The 17,478-nt window shown below is 40.8% G+C and overlaps 1 protein-coding gene across 2 annotated transcripts in view; it reads left to right on the top strand.

Annotated features, from left to right (window-relative positions):
- The window catches only part of LOC104522455 (Kv channel-interacting protein 1), a 54,594-nt gene that overhangs the window by 12,536 nt on the left and 24,580 nt on the right, over nucleotides 1-17,478 (top strand). Inside the window, exon 1 of one of the 2 annotated variants that reach the window (XM_010164773.1) lies at nucleotides 16,184-16,199. The exons of the other annotated variant lie outside the window; for it this stretch is intronic. The gene's annotated coding sequence lies outside the window, so the exon portion shown is untranslated. Of the gene's footprint in view, nucleotides 1-16,183; nucleotides 16,200-17,478 lie in introns of those variants that run through there. 2 annotated transcript variants of the gene reach the window in all.

Below are 17,478 nucleotides of genomic sequence, written 5' to 3'. Positions count from 1 at the left end.
GAAGCTCTTGAATTCTTTTGGTGTCAAATATGCTTTTACATTTCCACTGAGCTTTTATATATCTACTGATAATCCAGGCTTTTCTCATTGAATTGAAACATAATAGAGTTTGGGGGAGGCATGGCGGCTATGCAGCTTGGGTATAAGCAGCACAAAAGGAGCTAATGTTTGGTTGCAGGTTAATGTATAAATGATTGAAAATCGTAGTATGTTCTCTAGCAGGGTGTGATGATGTTAATTTAGACTACCCGTGGCCAAGCATTTATATCTGTTCTTCCATACCCCTCCCCCATTTTCATCTGCTTTTGCTGAAAACTTAATTCATATCCCTGCAACTCTGTAATGATTTAAATAATTTATATATACTAATTAGCTGGAAGATGCCAAAAGACATTAATTTCACCAACCCTGAAATTGTATCTCCTTCAGAATTAAATCAAAGCACTCTGCAATATTAACACCATTCTAAAACTTTCTAAGAAAGTATAGAAAATGGATTCTGTCTGCAAGGCTCTGCATTTGTGGACTACAGAATCACTTTGAAATGCAGAGGACACACAGGAGCTTCATCCCTCTCGAATTCCATGTGCCTTCTCCATTCAGGTCCAGAAATGGTGAGAGCAGTGAACAATGCGCCTGAGAAAAGGAAACTCCTGTGTTGGAATACCAACTTGTCATTCAGCTGCCTTTCAGATAACAATTATAGGAATCACAGTGTTGCTGGATAATTGTAAAATGATCTGGTTTTATTTTAAAACCTGCTTTGCATTTCGTTGGCTCTAGCTGAAGTCCTCTGACTTCTACTTTTTTCTGATTTACATTAGTGAGAAGAGTACCTTTCCCTTTGCACTTGTGTACCTCATAAATTCTCACTTTCTGTCGAGAGAGGTACCAGACAGCATCAGCCGGAATAGTGCTCGTCATAAATGAACTGCATTTGACACTGTGTTATGAAGTTAGGACAATGCTATCCAGCTAGTTTATTCTCAAATCCTACAGTTTTCTCAACCATAAACCTGCCCATTGGTTACTGAGATAGAAAAGAACAGGATCAGCTTCATAAAATAATAATGAGGGCTGCAAATCATCAGTGCACCACTGGCCAAAGGGGGTATGTAGTCTCCCACCTTGAAAGCTTTTCATCTTCAGGATTTCCTGTATCAAAGATGTGCTTTATGTAGTCATCCTCAACAGCTTCCTCTTTCATTGTGGCAAGAGAAAACTCTATTTCTGTCTGTCTTAAAAGTCACAACTGGGCTGCATGGTGGACAAAATACAAACATCTAATATTAATTACAATAAAGAATTAGGAAATTAAATGCAGTTTATCTTCGAGAATGTTAGGATCCAGGCTGGTCATAGTGATTAATAGATCATATAGAACAATAATCTACATACAGTCCTGCTTACCACGTAATCATTGTGTTGTGCTGTCTTACCATGCACCAAGATTCATCATGTAGTGATTTGTGGGGGAAGCAGGGGGTGTTTTTTGTGTTGGTTGTTTGTTTTTGTTTTCCTCCCCAAGCCCACCTGTACTTTGAACAATTTATCACCAGCTTACAATTTATCAACTGGGATGTTGGTGAAATTCATATGCAGGATCCATAATTTATTTTTTGTCTACTGTGAACCTGAACAATTTTCCATAGGGAAGGATTGAAGGAGAAAGATTACTTAAGGAGCAAAAATATAAAAACATGAAGGTACTGTCTGGTGAGTTTTGGTTATTAATTTATAACTTGGCTGTTTCAGGGTGAAATTTGGCAGCTTATCTTTCAGTCTTAGAAGGTGATCTTATTGGTGAGTTCAATAATGCAAAGCTCTGGTTTGCTGCCAAGTAGCCAGACAAGAAACAAGCAGTCTGTTGAGTCTGAGTTGCATCCTATAGTAGTAGTGTATTTTTGGCTCTTAAAAATATACTGTCACCTGAATTTTATTTGTTAAAAAGGTCAGGATGAAAAACCTTGTGGCAGGGTTTCCCTGCTCCTTGAGGCCCCATAGCAGGCTGGGCTCTCCTCTCCATGCTGTAGAGCAAATTCTGCCTGCAGGGCCTGTTTTAGAAGGCAATACAAAGGTCTGAGCTTACAGACACCTCTCATTCACCATCAATTCAGCATGTGAAACAAATAATTTTGTTTAATCAAGTGCAAAAGTTTTTCCTTCATAATGTAACTGAATCTGGGTGCTATGAATCTTACTGAGATCTGGCATAATTGTATAGCAGTTGCACCGAGGACTTTCAGTACTTGTATATGACTTGCACCAAAGCTGTTAAACAAATGCTAAAGTTCAGATGACCAAAACACCCATAAAAACTAAATATGGCCAGGTATCTAAAGAAAATGCACACAGTAAGAACTTGTAATACCTTAGTGAGTGACATGGCATCGCCGTCTGCCTTACTCAGCTGGGCAAGAGAGAGACCCTGCATATCAGCTATCTCTGTGGTGCAGGTTTGAGTACACAAGTGACTGTTCAGTCTCCCCATAACTTAATTTTATTTCTTCAGTCCTACCACTGCTTTGCAAATAGAAATTATTCCATTTCTAGATAATACTGGAAATACTTTCCTGAGTGAAGCTTTGTGAGCTGAGCTCATGTATCTCCAAGGAACAAGTAACTGGGAGGTTAGTTGTGCTTAAAGAGCTGAGCACTCACCTGTGTGATGACCAGCAAAGGTCTCTAAGCTAGGGATAAAAAAAATCTGCCACTCGGGAAGAAATCCTCATCAGATGAAATTGCTGCTTTGTTACAAGGTGCAATATTAATATATATGGAACAGAAAATGCTCCTTCCAGGTATACATCTTATATGTAAACATGAGAAACTTGTGTTTTGTTTCTATATGATAATTTAGCAGAAAGAACAGATAGTATTTTGATTTAGGAAAAAAAAAACCCTTTCATTTTCTTCTTGCTTCTACCCCCTTCTTTTTTGGTATTTTTAAAGCAATGATATGAGACTCTTTAAACCAGTTTCATTAGAGTTAATTCCCCATCTCCTCAGGCAGCTGCAGCTTTATGTATCAAATTTTTATTATACCCAGAAGCTTTCTGCCTGCTAATAAATAATTGTGGTAAATTTTTATATGAAACAAATGTGGTTTCTCATTGCAGCAGAAAGGAAAATAAGTCTTTTTTTTTTTTTTTCATAAATCTTTAAATTAGTCTGAAAATGGCATTCATTGTAAAGAGACATGACCAGGTTAAAAAACTAAAGTTAAATTCTTTGACTTATGCCATTAATGATAACTTAGATCATTACACAAAAGGTGTTTGGAGTCTTGTAAACAGACTATTTTAAATCATTTTTGGTACAGTCTATAGAGAGCAGTCAGCTGTGCTTTCTGTTCTCATTCCTGAAGCGAGTCCTGTGAGCAGTATCAGCCTTTGAAATGCCCTTGAATGGGCAAACAGCTGTGGCAGGAGATTTACCTTTATCTGCAGCAGGAGGGAGGGAAGGGGAGGGGGCACTGAGGAAGAAAGAACAAGAAAAGTGTGACCTGAGTCTGATGACTTGAACTCTCTAAGAGCCTGCCTGCGTTTTGAGGATGTATTCCTGCACTGGCCCAAGGTCAGTCTTTGAGATGGCTTTGCTCCAGTGGGATGTTAAAATTTGCTCATATATTTTACTGATTTGCCAAATTATCATGGACACATTGTTATTAGTAAGTCTCAAAATGAGAGTTGTGGTCCAGCTTCTCACATTGTTGCTGAACCACTTCTCACTGACATGCAGCATGACTTGTGTAAATACTGACCTGCCTGTGTTTGCCTGCTTGACTCCTTGTTTTCAAAAACTTGAAAGAACCACAAGAGAGCTACCCTAACATGCCATGTTTTGAAATCTGGAATCATTTCACTTGGCTTCAATAACTTTACAGTTGTAAGGGGAGATGTTTCTTTTGGCTGAAGAACATCCTTGAGAATTTCAGGGTAAGGCTGCTTTTCTTGAAGAAATTGAGTTAGAGACTCATAATTGGAAAGGGATAATTATTTAAATAGTCAATATAAATAGAACATAATTAACATTACCTTAATCCCTCTCCGATGGTTCCTAAATCTACACATGGGAACCTTGAATTGAGGATGCATGTCCAAATGTATCTTAATTAAGTCCTAATTAATTTAACTACTTAAACAGTTAGTCCGTTCTCTCTTAAAATGAGATTTCACCCTGTGGAGAGAGTAAAATGTTTCATTTGTCCATTTTAGTCCACCACACTCCCGGAAAACAGTGCTGTCACAGTCCATGATCCCATCCAGCAGCAGGACTGGGAAGTGAAGCAGCTGCTGGTGGTACCCACAGGGGATGAGGGGCTGTGGCTGGATTCGCAGCACTGACCTTTGTTCTGCCTGGGTCTGTGGCAGTGCCATGCCCCCACATCTGCTGCTAGGCTGAGTACCCCTCTGACAGTGGGTGGGGGTCTCTTAGGCACAACTAGTAGAAGGGAAAGGTGAGGGTGCCAGACCTGTCCTTAAGGCTGGGAGGGGCTGTGGTGCCCCATCCCCACACTTCTGGGCTGGTGTGGCTGCTGCAGGGCAGGAGGGTGGGCTCCCAGCTGCTGGAGCAGGGTGGGCAGCACACCTGACTCCAGCTGCAGAAGCTCCCTTGATATGTCTTTGTATGTGCAAAGCTCTAACTCACCATTTTTCTGTTATTCTGGGATTAGGCCAAAGCTTTATTAAATTCTTGGTAGATGATTAAAAGGGGAGTTGAAATTACAAGATGAAATTTGAAGCATTCGGAAAGAGAAACTGCCCTTCTTTATTCTTCACATGCCCCAGTTAAAATATTTCAAGCTAAATGTTTCTTTCTCCCTAAAATAAATAGGAGGGAGCACTTGCACAGACAGGTTAGGCTTTCCTAGGTAGAGCCTAGACCTTTTTTAAAACTGTTCTTAGCAATGCTCTCCTGTCTTTTTCTCACTGGTTTGTGGACTGTTATGTGACTTGCTTAAACCGGAAAGGAAGGATCAGAATTATTAAACTAATATATTAAAATGTTTTTGTTACTTCTTTAAAATTAAGTCACTGGTGATAAGAGCTGATAGGAACACATGTGAGTGGCATTTGCTCTAAGTGACTGGTTTCCACATGTTGCTCATATTGCCAGCCATTTCCCAGTACTCATGGGCACTACATTTCCTCATCCTGGTTGCACATCTGTGTTGCTAAATGAAAGTAATCAGAGGCAGCATGAAAATTTAATAAGCTGCGTTCTGGCATTGGTCATGTTCTCAACTGTGTATTTGTTTTCTGCCTGCAGAAGGCTTCAGACATTGTCAACCAGAACAGCTCCAGTGTTTACAAGCACTGATGTTTATTAGGTTCAAATCGCTCTCTCTTGGTGGCATTCCGAAAACAGACCAGATCTGTGAATTCGCCAGTTTACTTAGAGGGGTTGATCAAAGCCAGGCCCCAGCCTGGGAAGCCGCAATCCTCATGGTCTTTCCCTTCTAGTCTGAAAATTAGTGGAAGGTAAAGCTTCTAACTTTAACATGGTAAAGTTTTAAATAATTATGTATTTTGATGTCATGACAATCATCAAATGTGTAGTTGGTTGCATCCATATCTTAGGCAGAGTGTGTCCTGGTGTTGAGCTTTGGGGCAGTTCCTGTTGCCCTTTCAGGAGAAGCAGAATAAAGACAGAAAAATGGGAGCAAGTTTTGTGCTCATCATATTAGCCTTTTGCCACAAAAGCAAAGTTTTAAGGTTCCCAGCACCACTAACTGGACCACATTTTGGAAATTATTAAGCTATTGTCTACTTCCTGAAACTTTCCTACCTTGTCTGCTGGGGTTTCAGCTCCCTGCATGTTTGCTTTGCTGTCTGACTGGTAATTGCTTGTGGTTTGGCTCCTGCATGGGAGTTTAGGGAGGTCTAGCTCAGTTCTGTGACTTCTTTAGTATATGGTGCTGGTGTATTTGGTATATTGACTATAGCAGAGTGGTCTATCATCCTATGTGTGGCAGGCTTGGGTTTTAACTCCTATTTTATGGAATTACTTACTGCTTCGTACCAATATGTCTGGTCTTTTGTCCTCCCCCCTCCCCAGTTTTTATGCTTCTCCGTGGAACATAAACCCATGTGAAAAATCTTTCTGTCTTCACGCTGTGCATGTATTTGTTTGCTCGCTCTAAGAAAGGCATGGATGGCTAAGTGCACGTCCAGAAGGGAACTCCTCACTGCATTGAGTAACTCGATGAGTACTTGTAGGGTTTCAGCAGAGCACTGTAGCCTGCCAGGCAATGGGAGGGAGACCTGAACTCATGACTCAAAGGAAGGGCTTAGCTGGAAACTGTTTGCTTCCCTCAGTGGTAGTATGTCACCTCTTAATGAAAAGAAATAACTTTTTAGTAATTCTTAGTAAAACTCCCATGTCCTAGAGGAGATGTTTTAAATGGTTGTCTTCTAATTCACTGAGCACTTAAGGCTGGATCAAAATGCTGCAGTGAGATTTGCTCTGCCACACTATAAAATGGGAGCTGTCTGCTGTACCCATGGCTGTCGATTGATGGGGCTTTGCAGAGCAGTCTGGTGTGTGGTCACTATCGTCGGGAGGAGTAGGGGCTTGAAGCTGCTCTGGATGGCCTCCTCTCTCTAGAGTGGCTCAGAGCCAACTGCAAACAAGCAGCAGCCTGCCCTCAGCCTGGAGGATGCTCATCCCGCTCTTTGGAGGTAGGAGCACAGAGGAAGGTGAGGGGTGAGGAGCAACTGGGATGATGGGGAGGGATTAGCAGCCAAGCAAGTTGACTGAAACAGCTGCTCTTGGGAGCACCACCACAGCCAGGTACAGCCTTGGCAAAAAGGGAAAAGGATTCTTTGTAAGGAAATAAAATCTCTGTTAAGTGCTTTGAAATAAATTATTGCTTTCTCACTGGATCTTACTAATGCCAAAGAATCTAGTGTGTTGGATGGGTTGTTCCTATTTTTTTAATTAACATTGGGAGCTGACATTCGTTTGGATTAAGAGTTTCTGCAAGCTCATGCCCTCAGTCCTGGGCAGTGGTGTGTACATATAAAAGCAAATACCTGATGAAATAGCTGTCTGCGTCCAAAACACTTGAGTGCAATAATTAAAGATGTGGCTAGAGAATTTGAATGAATACATAGGGACTTAAAGCAGCGCTGTTTCTGAGTCAGAAAGAAGTATGTAGGCTGTATTTAAAGAGACATTAGAGGCAGAAGGGTGCTTTGGGCACTGTCCATTTACATTAGTGTTGTGAAGATCTACTTGTTCAGCATCTTGGCAAACCAGAAATTAGGATGCTTGTGGTTTTTATGAACAAGAAGTCTGGGCACTATTGGTTGCTTCCATATATTGCTTGATATTAGGTCCACTGAAATGCTTGAGGTGTAGGTGCTGCCCTCTAACAACATATCTACAGAAACATAACCCATGCCCACTGCCAACTCTCTCTTCCTGGAGCTGTAACTGAGGTTTGATGCCATCAGCCCCCCCACAGTTGCATGCTGTCTGGTTGAACAGAAAGCCTTCTTACATGAGCAAATGCATTTCGTTAAAGTTTCTCATGTCCTGTTGAAAAATCTGGATGTGTATTGGAACAATATTTTTTGAGCAGTTTCTTCTGTGCAAATAGAGCTTAATTGGTACTTAGATTCTGCTTAATTATGCTTCACACTTTGAAGCAATCTGCTCAACTGAAACATCAGTTCTGTGAAATGGAAAGAAGTAATCCTTTTGGGTGATACTGTCTCATTTGGATGTGATCTGTAGTGTGCTTGTTTAATAGCAGAGCTTCACTCCTCAACTCTGCTGGGACCAAAACAATTTGTACTTTTTATAGTCTTTGTACAGGTGAATTGCCATAACGTGGTGGTGAGCTGTCCTGCCTGCTATTATAGGAGAAAAACGGCTCCCAAATTCACTCCTGTTGGGGATGCTAGCATTGCCTTATAGTTACATGGCAAATTCTCTTTTACACACTGCTGTTTCCAAACAGGATAACATGTATGATAATAAACAAAACAAAATAGTCTTTAAAAAAAAAAATATAATAAATGTGAGCAAACACTTATATGTTTTCAGCTTGGGAAAATGAATATTTGTCTTTCAGGTTGTTTTGTTTTTTTTTTAAAAAAAAAAACCAAACCAACACAAAAACCCAAAAAAACCCAAACAACCCCACAAAGCTTCATTTTTAAAAACAAATGAACTGATTGTAAGAAGTTGAAACTTAAGGACAAGGTAGAAATAATAACTAATTCACTGTGTAGTTCTCCAGTAATGAAGTAAAAATTTATGGAACCAGGTAACGTAACAGAGAACAAGCTGCAAAGATCTCCTGCACTGTAACTAGACTGAGACAAATCGACCACAAACATAGTGCAGGTGAAGATGGCTTCTACCTGTATCATAATGAACTGTGAATATTTGTGAAAAATTATATTGAAAGATTTTCCATAATAAAGTTCTCTAAATCTGTGGTGGTTTGGGTGGATTCACCCTTTTGCTTGCAGCTTGCAGCCAAACACAGCCTGCTCTATCACCCTCCCCCTCCCCCTCACTCAGGGAGCAGGGGAGAGAATTTGGAAAGAAGGGCAAGGACTCACGGGTTGAGATAAAAACTATTTACTAATTAAAAGAAAATGATAATGATAACAACAGTGATAACAGACTACACAAATGAGTGATACACAGTGCTCACCACCCACTGACCAATTCCCAGCCTGTGCCAGCTAACGATCCCGCAGCCGAGACGGTCCCGAACTGAAACCCTGGAAGAGTGAGCCCGAGCGATCCCCGAGAGAAGTGCGCTGTCTTCCGGTCAACCCTGGTTAATATACTGGCATGACGTGATATGATATGGAATATTTCATTGGCACAACCAGATGCCAGTTTTGGGTTTTGCTCTTCACTGCGCTTCCCCCCTCCCAGTCCTAATGCAACTGTGAAGCAGCCAAACACTGTGGCCTTGAGCTACAGCAGCAACTAAAAACATTGGTACTTTATCAACGTTCTTCTCCTGATAAGTCTGAACTGAAACACTGAAAGTAAAATACTACTCTTCTAATTACTAAAAAGAAAATTAATTCTATCCTAGCAAAACCAGGACAAAATCAGTCAGAACTTCTATTTTGTGGAAAATAAGGGGTATTTTTATTTTCCCAATCTGAAACATCATCTTTGGAAGAGTGACATCTCCCACAAAACAATCTGAATCCCAAACAGCTTCAGTGCTTTGTTTGGGAGCTCAGCCCAAGCTGCCCAGGTACTCACGGGTGACTCGGACACGGGGACCTTTTGTTCCTCCTGGCATGCTGAGGACCGTGGGGCACCCACTGGGAAGCACCAGCCTGCAGGAGCACCCGGCCCTTGGACGATGATGGACCCAGCGTGCTCAGGCTGTCCTCGCTGGGAGGCTGCTGCGGCAGTGCTTCACATCTGCAGCTGCATTGGGATACTCCCTCCAGCAGCCCGCAGCCATGGAGCACAGGCGTGCTTTTGGGAAGGCACGGCGAGAAGATGATGCACCCGCACATATGTATGTGCACACTCTCTCCAGGTGAAAAGTCCCAGTCCAGAATAACAAAATCTCAGGTGTGGCTGCAGCTCTGTGACCTCCTGCAATCATGACCTCAAACACCATGTATGTATTGAGTGTCCATTATAAGGGTTTTATGTAGTTTGTGTTTGCTCTTGTACCGTTGTCTGTTCATCTTCCAAAATGCCTGCTTAGTTCTCGTGCCAGTTCTGCAGCCAGTGCCAAGTGTATGTAACCCTACCTGTTCAAAAAAGTGCCTCTGAGGGGGAAAACAACTTAGTTTTTAGACTGAATGCACAAATATAAAATTCAATTTTTCCCATATTAACCCAAGGATAGCATGTCCTTGATGTAATTACTATTTCTGATTGCTTGATTCCCCTATGTTATATAATAATTTATTGTTCTTCCAACAGCCTTTTTCTAACTCAGAGCTAGAGCAAACCAATGCTCCTGGAAATCTGTGCAGTAATAAATCAGAGACTTAAAGTGTCTGATTTGCTTTTCAATGAGAAAAAAAAAACATTGGCAGCAATAATTCTTCTCAGAGAGAATAAGTCTATTTATAATGCATTGTCTTGGCTCATCAGAGGTTTTTTGATGAATAACCTATTCCAAAAAAGAAAAAAACTTAACTTCAGTTACTTCATTTGTAATTCAGAAGTCTCCTGTGACTATTTCATTTATTAAGTGCCCTCTGAAGAGTTTCTGCTGTTCTGAAAAAGTTTGATGTTTCATTTTGATGGCTTGACATATTCTGATGGTTTTCCTTTTCCCTTGCTGCTTTGAATTGAAACCTTGCCCTGATCCCAGGTCACCTGCATTTCCCAGGCTAGGGGAACCCATTTAAGGCCAGTGGTTTGATGCTACTTTTTTGAGGAGATTGCCTCTGTATCCTTTATTTGCCCCCCTCTGCACCTTACCAAAACATAGTGCAGGAGACTTCCACAAATATTTTTTTCTAATTTTTTTTTGCTTCCAAACAGTTAATTACTGATCTAAACTTTGGTTTAGTGAAAGTATAGCAGTATGTTTAAGCTATTAGATCAATGCTGTGAGTAGACATGGGAGAAAATTTCAGCTGGGCTAGTTACCCATTAACAAGAAATAGGTCTTCTGCAAAACTGCTGTTTGTTGGGATGTGGGGCTTTGCCCTTTGCTGAAGGCTGGGGCTGTCTGTCTGCTGCCACTGCCTGTCATGTCTCCAGCTATTAGACTGTCACAGGAAAGGGATATTTCATTGTAGTTAGCCAGACAGCAATTTTTCAAGAAATAGGATTTGCATGAAGATTTTTCCATTTTCTGTTCTTTATGTCTATCCAGGACCAATTTAAAAATAATTAAAAAAAAATTACAAATTATGACCTTTAACAGTGGATTTCTTCCTCTACCCAGGTGTGACTGTGGGTATCTATGAGGAACCTCAAATCTCTCTCAGGCTCCCTATGTGACTCTGAGCAAATCTCCTGACTGAGGGGCAGTTGTAAACCAAGTGCTCGTGGGCCAGGGCTGCCCAGGCATGCCACAGCCTTGGCATGCAGGAAAAGCTCCTCTGATCTGCTCTGAGCACTTGTTCTTGATGACTAAAATAGAAAGAATGCTCTGTTACTTTTGGCTGCATTCCTTAGATTGCTCTTCAAAGTACTTGGAGTGGTTTAGAAGCAAATACTTTACTTTAAGCACTGCCTAAACCTAGAAAAAGTTCAAGTCTGCAGTGGAACTTTGTCTTACGCAACAGCCCAGAACCAAAGTACAAAGTCAGACCCATTTGTAACAAGGGAGATGCATTAATTGAGTGCTGATGAAGTTGAGGGGACTTGCATGGAGCGCTGGAAAGTATATCTGGGTGTATAAGTGTTATTATTCCCATTTTACTGATGAGTAAAATGCCTTTGCTCCTTCCTGTTCTGCCAGAGAGCTGCTGAGGAGTAATTCATTCTGTGGTGGGGCCGGAAATAGATTCATAAGCAGATGAATGCTGTGAAACGGCACTCCTGGTTGTAACCCATTAGCGTGAGCAAATAACGCTGCTGATGCTATTGATGGTCATGACTAGGAGGCTGAAAGAAGCCATCAGTGCTCTCAAGCAAGGTCACTTTTAGGTTGTGTTGCAATTTGTGTTAGACGTTCATCTTTTCGAATAGGCGGGCTCTGCAGTCCAAGTCCTGCTAAGGATGTAAGAATGAGTTTGCATAAACTGTTTTGTGTTTCCAGCAAAATACTGCAAGTCCTGTAAAACTCCCCTTTCAGGGAACAATGTTTTCTGATGTTTGTCCCTTTGATTCCCCTAAAGGAACATGACTTACTGTGAGTTCTGCTGTGGGGCCATTAATGGGATGGGAAGATTTTCTTGCTGGGCTTGAGGTTCCCTGCTGTGGGGCGCTTGAGAAGGAGCAGAGGATTGAGGTTTGGGGTTGGTTTTTTTGGTGTGTACTACTCTGCACATGGTGTCTGGGTCCCTCAGCACACCCCAGCCTGGCTACCTGCCAGAAAAGGTATTCAAGGAGATGTTCCAGAACTTTACTGTGGGAGTGAGCACATCTCTTAACTTGTTAGACGCTGTGTCCAGACCACCACCAACCTAAGAAACTGCGAGCTATATACCTATCTATTGAGCTAAAATCGTATGTACTTGGGGGAGACAGCCTTTAATACCCCAACAGAACACACAAAATAGAATTACTCTCAGAAAGTGACTGTATGGCAGCCTGAGCTCTTTTGTGCAGAGATGTTTGAAGTTGAATTGAAGAAGTGATGATGCTGAATGTATTCACAGTTTCATATTAACAGAGTAAAATGGAAAGTGCTGCCAGGTTCTGTGGCCTGTAAAATGTTATGTATGGCAGGAAATACATTTGTTTAACAAACCATACAAAAATTATTCAGCTATATTAAAAGCTAGTATGTAAATATTTTTCATCCTTTATTTCTTTTCAGTTGGGAGTTGGTGTGTTACCAAATGGCATCACAATATCTTGTTTCAATGCTAAGCACTGTACTGTTTCTTGCAAAGCACGAAAATAATCAAGAGTATGCTTCTCACTTTGCTGTGAGAAGATGGGTAGTGTAACGTGAAGGTTTATTTGTGGCATAAATTATGACAATATAAGGAAATGGGGCTTTTTGAACAGTAAGGAGCAAGGCTGAGAAATAGAATGTGCTCATACTATGCTATTCATGAAATCACTCCCAAGTCAGTAAGATTGAAGTGTCCAAAAAGACTATTCACCCTGAGAGGCTCTTTGGAGACAGGAGGAGGGATGGGGCAGAACAGTCTGGTTTAAGCAGGGGACTGTAGCCAACTCGATGTTACCAGCCAGTGGTACCTTCAGCAGACATGAAGGTAGTGCTGCTCAGGTCTGTTGAGAGAAGAGGTTCCTTTCTGTGAGGTGTAGGAGCTGGAGCAGCTCTGCCTGGGAGTATGTGGTGAGAGGAGCCTTTACTGTTCCAGTGCTGCAGCAAGCATGCAGCTTGCCCCCCACTGCCACCAGCAGGTACCAAGATCTTTCTCTTTTCTTGTGGTTGTTTTGTTTGTTTTGTTTGTTTGTTTTGTTGTTGTTTTTAACCCCTCTCTTCCTCCTCCTCACCAACTATTCAAAGAAGCAGATCACATAATTTCAGGAAGTTTTTCAGCTGACCTAACCAGATCCTGCCAAGGGCAAAGAAGCTCCTGTTGCAAGCCACTACTTGCCTCTGTCACAGCAGATGTCACAACTACAGGACCATAGTTTTTCCACTGACTCTTACTATGTTTATGAAACAAAGGCATTTCTCCCTGAGGGCAGGGAGGTTGTGCTGTGACTCCTGTAACTGAGAAATGGAGCTGGCTGAAAACAATCCTGGAGCTAAGGACCCATCCCCTCGGTATGTTTGGCAGTGAGGGATTTGTGCATAAGCCATTTTGTATCTATTCTACTGAGTTCCTTTAAATGCATTCTTTTAAACAAACAATTAGTCTGGTTTAGAGTCTAAAAAACCTGCTTTCTGATTTTAAAAGCCTTCTTGATAAACAAGAGACCTAGGCAGATGTACCTCTGGCCAGCTCGATGTGCCGTCACACCTACAGCAGTCTAGTACTCTGGTTTCCTAAAAGTAAGACAAAAAGGAACCTTGTACCAGAACTGTGCTTTACAACAGGATTGGGTTTTTGCATTGAAATAAATACTATCTGCCATGTTTATTTTCTCAGATAATAGGAACAAAGTCAAACACTGATGTTGGCATGCGTAATGGCTTCTTGGCCAGCACATTTCATCAAATCCACTGTTTTCAGATAGCTTTCGAACTTTCAGAGAATTGGACATGGGCACAAATAAAAAATCCTGCCATGCAGATGTTGCAGGAGAAATGTAACCATCTTAATAGCATGTCACTGCTGAAATAGGATTCTGTGGCTGCAAATTCAATCTTTCTTTTCTCCTTTTTCCTATCTCTGCTTCCTTCACCTTATTTTGGTACCTGTAAGGTTTGTGTTTGGTTTTCCTTCATCTTTTTTTAAGCCACAAATATGTTAAGTCAAATTACATTGGAAAATGCAACTGGATTCATATGGTTTAAGTAGAGTCTTATGTTGGGTTCCCTCCTACAGTTCTTTTGCAGCTCGCCCTGCTTGGGTACGTGTGGGCAGCCCCATTCCACATGCACAGCCCTGATGGTCTGGTTGTGGTGCTGCCTGCTGTTTGTAAACCAACAACTAGCATGTTAGAAATAATCCTCCAAAATGATGAATTGAGCTTCTACCAATTTATTTTCCTTTTCATTGATCTGTAGTTGCTCAGAAATTGCTCTGTTTTGCTGCCCAGAGAATAATCCATAACCTGGGGTTTTTAGGGAAAAAAAATAAATCATAAGACTCCTATTGGAAGACTTGACAAATAATCAAGTCCCCAGTAACTACTGCTGCATGTTTTAGGAAAAGGTTTTATAAGTATTTGTAGCAACATCATAGCTTCTTGTATTTGTACTATTCAATATGCTAAGTAGACATAAGCATATGAATTTGAGATGGTGATTAAGACTTTTTCTGTTGAGCTTATTCAAAAGTGCCATTTTTCAAAAAAACCCAATTCAATGTTAAATAAAAATATAGACTGTGAACCAAAACTTAGTTCAAATTTAAATAATCTGGAAGGGAATTAATCTTCAGTTGAACCCTTGAAAGCTAACTCTGAAGTTTTTCATACAATGAAGAAAACTGTATTGTTACAAGAAGCTTTTTTTCTGTCTCTCTTTAAGGGCTTTTTTCCTACCTCTGTAAAGTGGAAGTGAAAAGATTGTTTATATCCAGAAGGTACTATCTACAGTTCTGATAACGCACAAGGTTACCCAATACAGAAAAAAATAGATCATCTTTCTCTTTTTTTTTTTTTTTTTTTTTTTTGCAGCACTTCTGTCTTCCTGTTATCTGTTAGTCATCTCTGATGCATCTTCATGTTTTTTAAGCCCAGTAGTTACAGTGGGACTTCTCCATGTACTCTAGCTCTTTTTATTCATTTTGCCCTTACTAAATCAGGACACTGCATTGTGCTTTCTCTAATGGCTGCATTTACATTCCTTTGCTCATTAATGGAAATTAGTTTGCAGCTAGGGTTAACATGAAAATTTAGAACTATGCTTATTAGACCTGAGGACAGGAAAGAAAAATCTCCCAATTCAGGATACCCCATGAAGTGGGATTTCCCTGGCAGTGGGTGATTTCATGACTAAGGGCTCAACGCGTTTTGCTTCAGCAGAGATTCAGAGCCTCTTCAAGCAACCTACTTGTTCTCTTTATTTATTGCCAGCCTATCTTGGTGGATCAAGAAGGTTTGGGCAGCTGGAAGCACAGACTACGTGGAAATGAAGAAAAAGGGTGATGCCAGATGGACTGAGGGCAGGAGCTGCCTGGGCTGGAGCTAGGGCCAGGGAACCATAGGTAGTAATATTCTGACCAAAACTCTTGTGCCTTTTGCAGGTTATTGCAGATCATATTATGTACCCAGTTCTCCAGCAAAAAGAAACTGATGCAATGAGAAGCCATATACATATTTTTAACTGTTTTTTTTTACTTTGAACCTAATTTGCTAATGAAATTTTCTCCCGGGGGAGTGAAGGTAGTGTAAAATGACCACGTTGCCAGTGAAGTGACTGCAAAGAGCACCAGTTAAAGTCTTCTAGACCACCTGAGACTTCTTCACCCTTATTAATCACTTTTTATTTCTACAGCTGTCAAAGAGCTAAGCTGTGGAGAGGAGGCAGAAGGCTCTGGGCCTGTCTTGTTGCCCCTCAGCGGACTTCAAAAATTGCATGCAAAGTCCTTGTCCATTATCAGACTTGCTAGGATGACTGCTGCATTGCTGTCTTGCCGTGTGCATGGGTGCTTGCATGGGTGCATGACTGTGTGCATGCTTCCCTTCAGATGCTGCCCAAAGTTTCATGGTCACGCAGGGGACAGCAAGCTCTGACTTCCTTTCCTGTCCCTTGGTGTAAGGTAAAGAGGCAATTAACGGGTGGGAGGGGAAGGAAAATACACCTGGAACAATCTTACAGTCACTGGGAAAGGGGGCCCCATGGCACTTACAGAACCTATCCAATGTCACCTTAGAATTAACAAAAGACAAAGTTGTGTATGGTTGTTACTTTCTTTTTGTTAAATTTTTTTCTTACTTTTTCCTAGACCCTGCCAGATGGTTTTACGTGTATCAGAGAGGTAAAATTTAAACCAGTTTGACTCTATTGGTCATCTAATTTTTGTAGCAGGAGTTTTCTTAAGCCAGGAAACATGTTCCCCTTAGCTGAGTTTATTTCCACATTGGCAGCAAACAAAATTATAGATACTTGAAAATTGCCCAGTTCCTGGGTAAGACTGCAGCCTCCGGAGCATTGGAGTCCCCTCTGATGACAGCTGAAGTTCTACTCAACATCCAAGTCTTTCTGTTTGTGCAGTGCTTTATTGCAGGATGTTGTAAGTCAAGTACTTATCAGTTCAGGTACTCTCTGTGTGAATTTTTTTAGATGGTATCAATGGGCAATCATCAGTGAAACAATTTTCTAACCTTTCTACTGAGATTTATTTGCAAATTCACCTTTGAACGGCTGTTTGGAGGAAAGCCCTTTTTTGAAAAGCACCTTTTGGAAAAGCAGAGAACCCAGCAATCTTTCCAGGGATTTCCACCTGTGTCAACAAGTGCACTGGAAGGATACCTTGCTTTCTCCTACCCTGGGAATGGCCAAAGCAATGCAATTTCTAATGATGAGTAGAGTCTGCAGAAACATGTAAAGTCAAATCTGTCATCATGTAGTTCACATTCAAATAGTTTTGCCTGATGTTAGTTGTGTGCCAGAAAGACACTTTGGAGCTACCCGTGGTCTTTCCTGACCTCCTTTTCTCTGAAAAGGGCTATTCCCACACCTCCTTTTTCAGAGTATAATCTTATTCTGTTTTCTCTGTCTACAACTGTGAAACTAATTAAAGGTGTATAGAGGCAGAGGAAAGTATATATACATTATGTTTTGCATAGATCATTGCAAGTATTAGCCAAGGTATTTTAAAATTTTACCTTTTTTTAAATCTCAATTTTATTCAGTGTTAGGTTTTCATGTAGCTTGTCTCTGCAACTGGTGGTGGTTCACACAGGCAGAACACCCTTGTTAAGCTTGACTGTTTGTGTAATAAATTTGATATTGCAGATTTAGTGGTAAAAATGGAGCTGAAAGAGTCAGAATAATTTTGGGGAAAGGGAGTGGATGACATCAATTCCTTTTTGTTTTATTGGCTGGAGAGTCCCTTTGATTTGCAAATTGATCTCTCCATCCAGGCATTTATATTAATAATAATAATTTCTTAATAAAGGACTCTTCAGTTAAATGTGTTTAATATTTGATACTTCAGTAGGTATCTTAGTGCTGTTTTTTTATTGATGTTTGCCATAAGCATATTTTAGCTAACCTTATTTTAGGATTCACAGATGTGCAGATACAGTTTAAGT

The sequence above is a fragment of the Antrostomus carolinensis genome, unplaced genomic scaffold, assembly GCF_000700745.2.
Source record: "Antrostomus carolinensis isolate BGI_N321 unplaced genomic scaffold, ASM70074v2 scaffold15510, whole genome shotgun sequence".
Classification (NCBI taxonomy): domain Eukaryota; kingdom Metazoa; phylum Chordata; class Aves; order Caprimulgiformes; family Caprimulgidae; genus Antrostomus; species Antrostomus carolinensis.
The sequence above is the reverse complement of the archived record's forward strand: the minus strand, read 5'-3'. Positions and strand labels throughout refer to the sequence as shown.